Source organism: Nyctibius grandis, chromosome 4, assembly GCF_013368605.1.
Source record: "Nyctibius grandis isolate bNycGra1 chromosome 4, bNycGra1.pri, whole genome shotgun sequence".
Lineage (NCBI taxonomy): Eukaryota > Metazoa > Chordata > Aves > Nyctibiiformes > Nyctibiidae > Nyctibius > Nyctibius grandis.
The window spans coordinates 86,267,992-86,280,208 of record NC_090661.1 but is presented as its reverse complement, the minus strand read 5'-3'; the positions used below and the strand labels follow the sequence as shown (position 1 = coordinate 86,280,208).

General features: G+C 44.9%; 1 protein-coding gene across 2 annotated transcripts in view; it reads right to left on the bottom strand.

Moving 5' to 3' along the window:
• The window catches only part of PCGF5 (polycomb group ring finger 5), a 71,392-nt gene extending 63,875 nt beyond the window's left edge, over nucleotides 1–7,517 (bottom strand). For both annotated transcript variants that reach the window (XM_068397954.1, XM_068397956.1), the window contains exon 1: nucleotides 7,478–7,517. The gene's annotated coding sequence lies outside the window, so the exon portion shown is untranslated. The remainder of the gene's footprint in view (nucleotides 1–7,477) is intronic.
• Nucleotides 7,518–12,217: the final 4,700 nt, after the last annotated feature.

Genomic DNA, 12,217 nt, shown 5'->3' with positions numbered 1-12,217 from the left:
TAGTCTCTGCAGCTAGTACTGATGATTTTTCAAAAAAGTAAATAACAATTTCATAAAACCATGAAAGAAAGAAACATCTTTAACTTCATTCAATCCACACATTGTCTATTTAAGAGCTGATCTTCAATCTGAAAAAAGAACTGTTTCCGTTATGAAATTAATCAAGAGTCTGGTTTCTTACACATTCCATTCTTCTTCTTGAGGGAGGAAATAAATAGATTTGCACTTGCTTTAATTAGTGGTGATGCTTCTCTAAGAATCACTCAAGAATTATCTCAAGACCAACAACTTTTTTGTGGCAGAGAGTTTATCTGTCTGTCAGATCTCATCCGTAGTAACTAGCACTGAAATCTATCATGAGAATATTTAATTTTTGGATTCTATTACTTTAATGTACTTTGTTAGTACACAAAGATTTTAATATATGTAAGACAATGCAAATAGTAATCTGAAAAATTCTATCTAAGAAACTTACGTAAACAGATAATCCCAGCACATTTTACATCCTAAAGAAAAGTGATAATTTCTCTTTCAGGGACTTTGAATACATACTGGAATAATCTAATAAACAGACTTTCCAATCCAAATTAAATTAATAAGGTGATAATATTTTACTAGTATCGTTAAAAAGAAGAACCAGAACCAGGAAGCACAACGCGAAGCCTTCTGCTATTGAAAGGAACTCCAGTGCCTTTTCCTCCTTCTACGCAGAGCTTCAGATTCAGGAAATTAATATCTTGTTATAGGTCGTGTCATCAGCATTACATTGTATTATTACGTCAGCAACTGCTAAGGAGGAGACTCAGTGTTAAGACTTGGAGAGCTGCTTTTATGAATCAAGCCCTACTATTGATTGAGGCCAGTAAGCGCTATCACTGTACTGACAAAGCTAAAACAGGACTTATGGCCATACAAGTAATTTCAATCTGCAGCTTCCTTTCTGCATCACAAATTCACAGACTATGAAAAATGCAGCGATTAGGAGAATGCCAAGACTGGAAATTGAGACTGTTCCCTAACAGGAACTTTTTCATGCATTAGGATGCTCAGTGAAAGCTACAAAACAACTGGGGCAGCATCACATTACAGCCTATGTTCTTGTCTTATATTAGGGTTTTTTTAAAAAAAAGCTCTTACTTACATAAATTGTCCCCATTTTAAAATGACTACAAACAAAAATGAAATGTCTCTAGGCAGACGAAAACATAAGAATTAATCCAAGTGTGTTCTCATACATCTACACTATCTGTATGAATACATATTAAAATACTTTGATTTCTTACATGATGGTAGAAACTCTTTTTAGAAATGTAAATGTTATTACATATTAAAATGTTCCATTTTATAGTTCTAAAGAGAAATCTTGGATATTCTACTTCTGCAAATTAGTTTGTCAGTTGCAGCCACTGGGAAATATATGTTACTGTCTCATAAAAAGTCATAATATCATCTATATGATCATACAACTACTAGTTCACAGTTGTTGCAACCTAAGGTGCGTATTTTCTTGTTTTGTTTAGTGAAATAGAATTCATTAGTACTGACTGAAACTGCTACAGAACTATTATATTAGTCCTGAAAAAGTAATCCATGAACATGAATACTTTTAAAGACCAGTGCAAAGAGAAATTAATATAAACGTACCAGATAACACTACTATCTCCATTTAGCCCGCACCCGGGGCTAAACAATAACCAGTTGTTCTAGCACCCAGTGTCCCCTCCCCAGCCAAGAAAGGGAACTGGGAAAGGCAGGGAGACTCGTGGGTTAAAATTTAAACAGATTTAATAAAATAAGAGAACCAATATTGATACTAATACAAAAGACACACAGTTATACTTTGCTCACAGAGTGGTGGCAAGTCCCTCCAGGGAGAGTAACCATTGAGAAAAGAAGAGAAAACGAGGAGTAAAGAAAGATCAGAGCAAGTTTTCCCATTTATAGTGAACCTGACATTAATGTTATAGAATACACCTGTGGGCCAGCCTGGGGCAGCTGCCCTGGCTTTCACCGCTAATGGCCTTGATCACCACACCACAGCTGGCCACAAACTGAAACAAAATGTAACAGAAATTCATTCTATAAATTTTATCCCCGCAAAACCAGGACAACTACATTGAAAATCCACATATTTCCTATACTCTGATACAGTGCCAATGTGAAGTCACACCTGTAATTACAAAGTGAAGATAAATTGCCTCTCTGTCATCAAGTTATAACCGCAGCATTTGGTTCTTCATGGAAGAAGTCAATTGTAGTGATTTCATCTGTCTATAATCAGTGTAAGCAGTCTCTAACCCCACATCTCTGTGAAGGGAACCAGGACAGCTCAGGCAGAAAAAGAACCGTGTGATTCTGAGTCTTCCAAGGCTTCTTTTGCTCTTAGTGGTATTCACGGTCTCCCTCATTGGAGCTTCACGTGAGTCACAAAAGTGTGAATTTAGGTTTGTTATTCTCTTTTGTTTGTACTGTTGTCTATTTTGAGTCATATTTTACTTATAGTGTTGGTCTTTGCACAAATGTTCTATTAAAACTGCAGAAGAATTGTTTTGGTTTTTCTTTGCACTGGGATAGAAACACAATAAAGATTCAGGCAAAAACATCTAAAATGAAAGCTATTATTTATTACTTATTTCCATAGAGACCAGAAGCCAAATCAGCCAGGATACTGAAGTGCTGCAAATTTTACAAATACAGAATGAATGAAAAAGTGTTCCCCAAGAGCTTGTAATAAAAAACCTAAGCTGTAACAGGTGATCTAAACAAGTGTGCAGGGTGGAGTTTGGAAGATGGGAATAATAAACTGGATGCAAGCAATTCTACGGCAATTACAAACTACGACCCTCCCTGTTGGTATCAGGTTGTACTCACTGATTCAGCTGTCTGCTATCCATAACCACAGAGCCATAGATTTTTCTGAGGGAGCAGATAACTGCCAGAAACAATGTATCTTTGTCAGAAAATAATTTTGTAATGCTGCCATCAATAATATGCATAGAATGAATCATGAATCAGGAAAAAAACACAGCTTCACCATTTAGGTCCCAACACTATTTCTTGGTACATCTCCATGAGTGATTTAGTGTGTAGGAAGGGTTCTTTTTGATAAGAATTTGCTTTGAGTAAAAGTAGTATGACTACAAGGTGGTTTTCCTCCTTGTGGAAGAACCAATACTGAAGCTGTGCACAACAGGTCACCAAAGGTCCCCCATTTGCAGTGCGGACACCTGGTTCTTCAGCAGTCATTGCGCAATGCCCATGTGGTACACTCCTTAAAACAGCTAGTGCCACCTCAACTGCCAGTGCAGATTCAACAGGGGAAAGCAGTTCTTGAACCACAACAGACCGCAACAACTCGAAGCCTGGTGTCTGCCTCTTTGCAGTGCATGTCAGTAATATAAAAGTATCTTAAGGAAGTGAAGATCCTCCCAACAACTTTTACTCTCATCTTTAACCTCTTACGTGAAAGTAAAGTCTTCTCTTCTTTTCCTAGTTCGGTCTTTTATGAAAATAGGATTATTACGGCAAATTATCAGGCTATTTTTTTAATTTCAGCCAAACCTCAAAACACATATGAAACAATGACAAACAAAGGAAGAAACTTATTCCGTAACAGGGAAGAAACTTATTCCGTAACAGGAAAGAAATGACCAACACGCAGTACCAAATGAACAGTTTGGCCAGATGTCAGAAAAACTGCTGAAACATGTGTGAATTCAACTATTGATGGGATAAATGGTTTCAGCTTTAGGTAGCCAGTCAAAATTATTTGTTTCACGTGTAAGAACTGAGAGTGACAGCTGTTGAGACCATAGTGGTCAAGTAACACTGTATATCTTTCATTCCAGAACTGTCCTACACTTGGCAGTGGACAATTTTTGCTTTATAAGCAATAATTAAGATCGAGACAGTAACACTGATATTTCCCACGTGCACACGTGCAGCTGGATATACACAGTTTTGCCATAGCATGGTGGAGCTTGCTGCCAGTGCTACACCTGCTCTGCTGATCAAGGGCTTCAGTCTCAAAGTCTGTCAAACTGGTACTTTCCATGGCACTACATCTACTGGAAAAATGTAAAGGGAAAACCACAATAATCAGGGAAATAAGCTTCATTGTAGGAAATGTCTAAGGCACTATCTGCCAACATTCAAGAACAGATCAGCTACAACTCTAATATACAAAGCGATACACCTTCAAAGTTCTGCTGTGCATCTGGCGGTAATCTGCTTATCAATCCAAAAATGGAGCTGCACAGAAGCAACCTTAAACCAATCCATTTTATCTACTTTTTCTAACTGCTTTCTTAATATTTTAAATATTGAGACTAGTAATAGAAATTAAACTTCTTCCCAGACAACTGCAACAGATGTTTTTACCTGAGGATTTGGGGAGCAAACGACCCCCAGGCCAATGTGTACTTGGTGTAAAGTTTCCAATAGTTGAAGAAAGGATTCTCTTTTTCAACACCAGCAGCATGTCTTTCTACAGGAATAGTTCAAAACTGCTTGGGACTGCTGCATCTGCCTAGAAAGGGTCTTTATAGTAAAAACTGTGAAAAGAAGAGAATTTCTTTTTTTCTGTTCCCATTGGAACATTAACCATTTATTTCCAGTTGAGATAGCTGGAAGGACATATGAATGTGCTGCTGGCACCAGTGTTTCAGAGCACAGAATCTCCAAAGCAAGTGATAACTTGAGCAAAGTACTATTAATTTCACATAAACATTATAACTTCATCTCTTTTTTTCTTTTTGATAAAAGGCAGTGTAAGATTTGATATGTATTCATAAACTAATCATGCTAACAACAAAGTCTATGTATACCAACACAGCAAAAAACAAGATACAAAGTTCAGACACCCCACTTTTATCTGCGTTGCCCTCCGCTGTTCTCAAAGTTCTGCTGTGCATCCTACAGTAATCTGCTTATCAATCCAAAAATGGAGCTCCACTGAAGCAACCTTAAACCAACCCATTTTATCTCACTTCATTTTGTCCATTCTGCAGGCTTAAAAGCGAAACCTAGAATTTTTCACTTCTATTTTGAAGCCTAGAGCGCACATGGAACAGGGGAAAACAGCTGGAGCAGTGAGTCCACTTTCAGTATTATTTGCTTTACTGCGTTCAGCTGAGGTCTGGGCACACAGAACGCCATACGTGCTGAATGTTTCTATCTTCTTTGCAAGGAAATTAAATAAAAAAGGACGAATGCTATTTGACTGTTGATTTAAATGCACAAATAAAATAGTACTTTTTCCTGTATGTAACTTGACCACCCAGTATACCCAACTTAAAAGAGAATCTCTATTACAAACAGGGTGTTCACAGTCATGTGCAGTCTTAACTTGGTTAACTTCAAAATCTTCTGATAGTGAGGTGTTAAAAGCCGCACAATGAACCCTGTAGTAATACAGTTCTCCCACACTTAGCTGCTCCAGTCCTGTAATTAATGCTATAATATTGGTTTTGAAGTGCCAGCGCGCTCAGTTCTACACAAACAAAAATGGTAACATGCCCTTTCTCCCCAACAGTAACAAACACCCAAACCAACCCTTTCCATGACTGATTTATTCTTCCATTCCTGTTTGAAGAATGACTAGAGGTACAAAACACGGCAGCGAGATAAAAGATGCCTGATGCCAAAGGAGACAGAATGGTTTACCAGTAAGACACACAAAGATCTTCGCATACTTTTATACTGTGAAACCAAGTGCTTGTATGTGTAAAGCACTGCCTCCCTGTTGTAAACATTGACTTCATTTCTCAACAGTGTGCTGAGAAAACAAGAGGAATTAACCTTATAAAATTCATACTTCTGCCTCTGTACAAGCAGAGGTAGAGGTGTCAAGAAAACTTGGAGGATGGAAATTCCACTTTGGCATCAAGTCAGTGTTGAAAGAAAAACTATATACAGGACCCAGCCTCAATCCCATTTAAAACAGCAATAGGCAAGATGACCAGGAACAGAAGACTATCTAGGTACAACTCTAATGTGTTTATTAAATAAACTGGCTTAATTTGTTTTCCAAATATGTATTTATATATTTTTACTCTAACAGAGACTAATCATTTTTGCTTAACAAAACTAAGCAAAACAAATCCCAGATTAAAAACATCTGGGATCTGTCTCTGGCTTCAGGGTATGGATGTAGTGTGATACAATTTTGGTTATTTTTATGTTTTTTAAATCTTATTTTAAATTAATACACTAACACAGTTACTTAAATCTTAGCATTAATATCCTCCTTTTGAGAATTTGGCTAAAATAAAGCATAGCAAGTTGATACAGAAAGAGATTACCATTGAACCACTGAGCCAGGAAAACAGCAATTGAGTGTTGCAAAACTTTCACAGTTCACAAACTAGCCCCAGGAAACCTGGTGGGTTTCTGAGCACTGCCTATATTTCTGACATCCCATTGCGTATCAGAAACTGACACCAACCTTTCACTATCTACAGTAACAACTATGCTCCCTCACAGTTGTGTGTGTGTGTGTGTGTGTGCATGAGAGATGATTCACTTGCTTTTATTCCATGGAACCGATGATTCATTCAATCGACTCCAGGTCATGTTAACATACTAAATATGCACATAAAGGAAGCAAAAATCGAGTTCTTAAACTTTGTTATGCTCAGATGTTTATTTTTTTGAGAGACAAGAAGAAACCAAACATGCGGAGAGGAACCAGAACAGGTTACGTTTCTGCTCACAGGCAAGGTTTGGGAAACACACCCAACCCACGTGTAAAACGAGCTGCCTATTTCACCGGCGGGCTGCGAGGTGAGCTCGCCGCCCTGCCCAGGCCAGCACTGCTCCCTCTGCCCCGGCACCTGGGGCGGGGAAGGCTCGGCGGACCGGCGTGTCCCCCCCCCGCCCCCGCCACACCGAGGACTTCTGCCTCTCCTCCGGTGACATCTTATATAATAAGCCAAGCTAATCACGACGGAAGCGAGCCAAACTGCCACGGAGCATTAGCCAGGGATAATTACCCGCAGGAACAGATGCTCGGGACCAGAACCTACTCCCCGCTAACTAGCCGCCCAGGCGCCTTGCTAGAAAAATCCTCGCAGGGGTGGAAGCGGCTCCCGCAGCAGCCAGCCGCGAAGCGCTCGTCACCCAGCCGCGCTGCGCGCCGGCCCCCTCAGGAAGCTACAAGCATCGCGAACGGCATCAGCCTCTCCCGAGCGCATTCCGTGGTCCCCGCCGGCTGCCAGCCCCGCCGCCCTGCCCGCGCCGCAGCCGGCTCCCTCCTCAGCGGCCAATGTGAGGAAAGTTACTCGGCGGCCCCTGCCCCTCGCGGCCCCGCTCCCCGCCGCCGCCGCAGCGCAGTTCAAGAGCAATGTCACGTTCAACAACTTGTTATGACACATGATTCCCCCTCCCCCCCGCCACACGCATCCACACCCCACCACCGCCTGCTTGCCCGGCGGCCCCCGCCCGCCCCTGCCGCCGGCCGGCTCGGCGGGCCCCTTACCTTCCCCCTCGAGAGGCCACGGGCACCCGCGGGCGTGTGCGGGAGTGGGGTGCGTGTGGCAGCGCGGGCGGCGCCGGCTGGGCGGGCGGGCGGGGGGAGGGGAGGGCGGTTGAGGCGCTTGGGCGGCGGGAGCGCGCGCCTCGCCGGAGTTGTTGGCGGGCGGCGGGGGAGGCTGCGGGGCGGCGCGGGGAGCGGGCGGGAGCGGCGCGGAGGGAAGAGCGGGGGGCGGAGGAGTTTCCCGGGGCTTGTTTACGCATTGCCGCCTCGCTCGGTGCACGCACTTCACTCTCTGATTGGACACAAACTGGGGCACAGCCTGGCTCGGGCGCTGCCGGCCCAGCCGCGCGGCGGCTCCAGGCGCCGCTCGGCCGCCGCTGGAGCCCCCGCTGGGCTGCGCCGCGGCGAGGCACGGCGCGCGCCGCCGCCCCACGGGCTCCGCCAGCGCCCGTCGCCAACCGCCCTCCCTCCCACGCTGTCCGGCCGCCGCGTCTGCGCATGCTCGGCGCGCTGGCGGGGGCCCGGGAGGCGCATGCGCTCCCGCGGCTGCGCATGGCCATTGGAGCGGCGAGGCTGGCGGCAAGGCGCTGCCCGTTCTCTGCCAGCAGGTTGCGCGGGAGGCCGCTGGCGGGGAGGCGGTGGGAGCGGCGGGGTAGTTTCGGGAAGCTCGGCTCAGCGGCCGGAGGGGCCGCAGGAGCGTTGTTCGCTCCCCTCTGACGGGGGAAAGACGTGACCAAGTGGGGGCGGGCGGAATTGCCCGCCGCGGTGGCCGCGGCTCCGCTCTCCTGAGCTTCCCCTGGAGGCGTTATGTAACCGGCGGCTTCTCCCGCCCCCCTCCCGCGGCCGGGGGCTGGCGGGACGCCGCAGCTGTGGGCGTCCTTCGTCGGGAGAAGGCGGACACCCTTGTTAGTGCCACCGCTTCTGTCAGTGCTAACGTCTGGGCAGGAGGGGCTTCCCCTGGGGCTGCTCTCCTCGTTGTGTGACTGCGTTTCCCTCCCAGGGAGGTGGATTCCCTCTCTCCGGCTCCTGCCCAAGGACCGGCCCGCGTCATGTAACGGGAGCGGACGGGGAGCGCCGCTGCCCCCTTCCCGCCCCTCGCCGGGCAGGTGCGTCCCCGAGGGGCCTCCGGTCGTGTGCGTGGCCGTCCTGGGGTTCAGTTTGTGACACGAGCACGACGTGACCAGTCGGTGAGGAAAAGGACCCTTCCTTACCGTGCTCTCTGCGCATCGGGTCAGAGCTTAAAAGTTCGGGCGGTACGGGGGCACGGCGTACCGGGTGCGGGGCGAGCGTCCTCAGGCAGCAAGGTTTGCTGTCCTGTGAACAACCGCTGCACAGAAATGCCATGTTATTCCTGTTTGTGTAGGCAAAAGGCCATTGCAGTGGTGGGTATTTTCTCCTTACTTTATTTCTGCTGTGCTGATCGTGACTCATATCTTAGCCTTGGTAATTTCCAGTGAAATAAATAATTTTAACCAAGGAATTAATGAGAGCATAACACGATTGTATGACATTACTCATGTATTCATTGATTCTAATCAAGCAACTCCTCACCGTTCCCTTTACTCCCATACCACAGTCAACAATGGCAATAAATGTAATATCAACATATATGCCATGAGAGCTCTTTGCAATAGGAATCCCCAATTTGCACTCTCAGTATGCACCACAGGAATTTCCCTGACTCATTTTCAGATGAGTAAGCCTCTCAATCAAGTTTTCCTGAGATTTAAGATTTTAAGCACTCAACTTCTTCACACTGGTAACAGAATCAATAGTCTCTGTAACCTGCTTCATGTTGCCTCTTGCACGAAGTATGGGATAAGGCCCCTTGCTAGAAGCATTTTCCTGCAAAAGCCAGTAGAGCATTTGGCCAGCAGTCAGGACTGCTGATGCTAACTTATAGCTGAGCATTCACCTGTAAGTTAGCACCTTTCATGAGTTCAACTTTCATTCCTAGATGGAAAGCAGGAGAGCAGTTTTGAAGGGTTCGCTTCAATCTGTCCATGATGCGTTCCAAGTAGCATTGCATTAAAAACCGATTATCTAGGGAAGAGTTCTCTTGTGCCTACTTACTTACATCTTTTTCCCTTTTAGCCACTTCAAGCCTTCCTGGGAGCATTTACCAGGATATCTGAATTTAAGATGCTTTAGTGTCCTCTGACCAGGTCACAGCATCACATTTATTTAGACATCAATGTGCATTGTCAGTAGGTGGATATTCTGAGGCTTTGCTGGTCAGACTAGTGGTGATGTTGACTGTTGGGTCATCCATTGGTTATAATTGGGTTTGTGATAATCAGCCAGATTTGTGATATCAGAGCAGTGCATTCAACTCCTTTGAGTTTATACTCAATGAGGGTCACACAATGCACAGAGTATTTTTAGCAATTAAAAGACACTTTACTGAAAATAAACTGGTCTGTCTATACCCACTTACGGGTGGTAAGTAAATCTTGTGACTATAAGCTTTCATTTGCAGAAAATAGAGAAATTCTGGATCATGAAAGAACAGTTCCAGAGAGAGACAGTGCTTCTCACTGGGGTCTTTGTTTATCTGAAAAAAAGGCAGAAAAAGAACAAATTCCTTACTAGTCCTTCCTGTACATGAAGGTACTTGAGCACTCAGTGATTTTACTGGAAAACGAAACCTACATTAAAACTTCTGAGAGCTCCCCTGTTTCTGGGAGGCATGATAGTACCAAATTGTAACACCTAGAAAGAGGGCTGTCAGTGAGGAACAACTGATGCCTACACTGGAGTAATGGAAGAAACCATACCAGAAGATAGAGATATTCAAGGTATTGTTACAAGTAGAAAATGTAGCTACCAATGATGGTCTAGACATGGCAGGACAGAGCTCAGAGCAGACTGGCTTTCTTTACTAAGACATACAATAAAACCAATGCAAAGCATGATTCAGTCTGAAGATGGTTATCTGACCAAATGTTCTCTGTCTACCTAAATGATGGATATAAGGTTTCCCCTTTCAAGGTTTTCTTCACAGCCAAGAGGGCCACAGATTTAAATATAAGTACATACATATAATATATAATTGTAAAATAGCAAGAGACTAATAATCAAAGCACAAGAGCTGGCACCACTCGCTCTGTTTGTTGCAATGTAAGACATAAAGGTCTAAATCCTTTAAGTGGCTGTGAAAACCTCAACTACAGATTCCAGTTTTATGTCTTAGATGATACAGAATTTTTAGTGTAAATAGCTTTTACAGCTTCACAGTAGACTTTGCATACAGCAGAAAAGGGTTTGTCTGGTTCAAGACTATTTTCTAATTATATTTCTTTCACTTCCTCTGCTGATTTTATTTCCAGTAGAGTGAGGAGCCTTAAACCACTCCCAGGGGCTTTCTTCTTGATCCCAAGCTTTTTAACATGTAGGTGTTTCCTCAAGATGATGGCTTTTATAAGCTGTCAGTTAATTGTGGTTAGAGCGAGAGTCACATCTGGATCTCCTGATGATGCATCTTTGGAGAACTGGCATGAATGTGGTTCTCAACTGTAAAATATGTGGTTGGGAAATATTTTTTTAAAACTAAAAATAAGCAAAATCAAAGTGTTTAACTTAGTTCTCAGCAGTTGCTACATTTAGGGTTGTAAGTTGCCCAGAGAGTGGCGGCCGGTCACTAGTGGTGTTCCCCAGGGCTCAGTTCTGGGGCCGGTGCTGTTCAATATCTTTATAGATGATCTAGATGTAGGGATTGAGTGCACCCTCAGCAAATTTGCAGATGACACCAAGCTGGGTAGGAGTGTCGATCTGCTGGAGGGTAGGAAGGCCCTACAGAGGGATATGGACAGGTTGGATAGATGGGCTGAGACCAACGGCATGAGGTTCAACAAGAACAAGTGCCGGGTCTTACACTTTGGCCACAACAACCCCATGCAGCTCTACAGGCTGGGGGAAGAGTGGTTAGAAAGCAGCCCGGTGGAAAGAGACCTGGGGGTGCTGATCGACAGCCGGCTAAACATGAGCCAGCAGTGTGCCCAGGTGGCCAAGAAGGCCAATGGCATCCTGGCCTCTATTAGGAATAATGTAGCCAGCCGGTCTAGGGAAGTGATCGTCCCTCTGTACTCGGCACTGGTGAGGCCACGTCTTGAGTAGTGTGTTCAGTTCTGGGCCCTGCACCTCAAGAAAGATGTTGAGGTGTTGGAGCGAGTCCAGAGGAGGGCGACCAAGCTGGTGAAGGGTCTGGAGGGTCTGACCTCCGAGGAACGGCTGAGGGAGCTGGGGTTGTTTAGCCTGGAGAAGAGGAGGCTCAGAGGTGACCTTATTGCAGTCTACAACTACCTGAAGGGAGGTTGTAGTGAAGTGGGAGTTGGCCTCTTCTCCCGGGCAACTAGCGATAGAACAAGAGGACACAGCCTCAAGCTTCGCCAGGGGAGGTTCAGGTTGGACATTACGAAGAATTTCTTTACAGAAAGGGTCATTAGACATTGGAACGGGCTGCCCAGGGAGGTGGTGGAGTCACCATCTCTGGATGTGTTTAAGAAAAGACTGGACATGGCACTTAGTGCCATGGTCTAGTTGACATGGTAGTGTCAGGGCAACGGTTGCACTCGATGATCCCAAAGGTCTCTTCCAACCTGGTTGATTCTGTGTGATTCTGTGAAGTTAACTTACAAGGCATTAGCAGATTCTGCCTGTCAAATAAGCCCACGTAATTTCCACTGAAGGACAAGCCACAACCTTTTGGTATACATTTATCTTTCAGATCCCTGGCTCTCAATT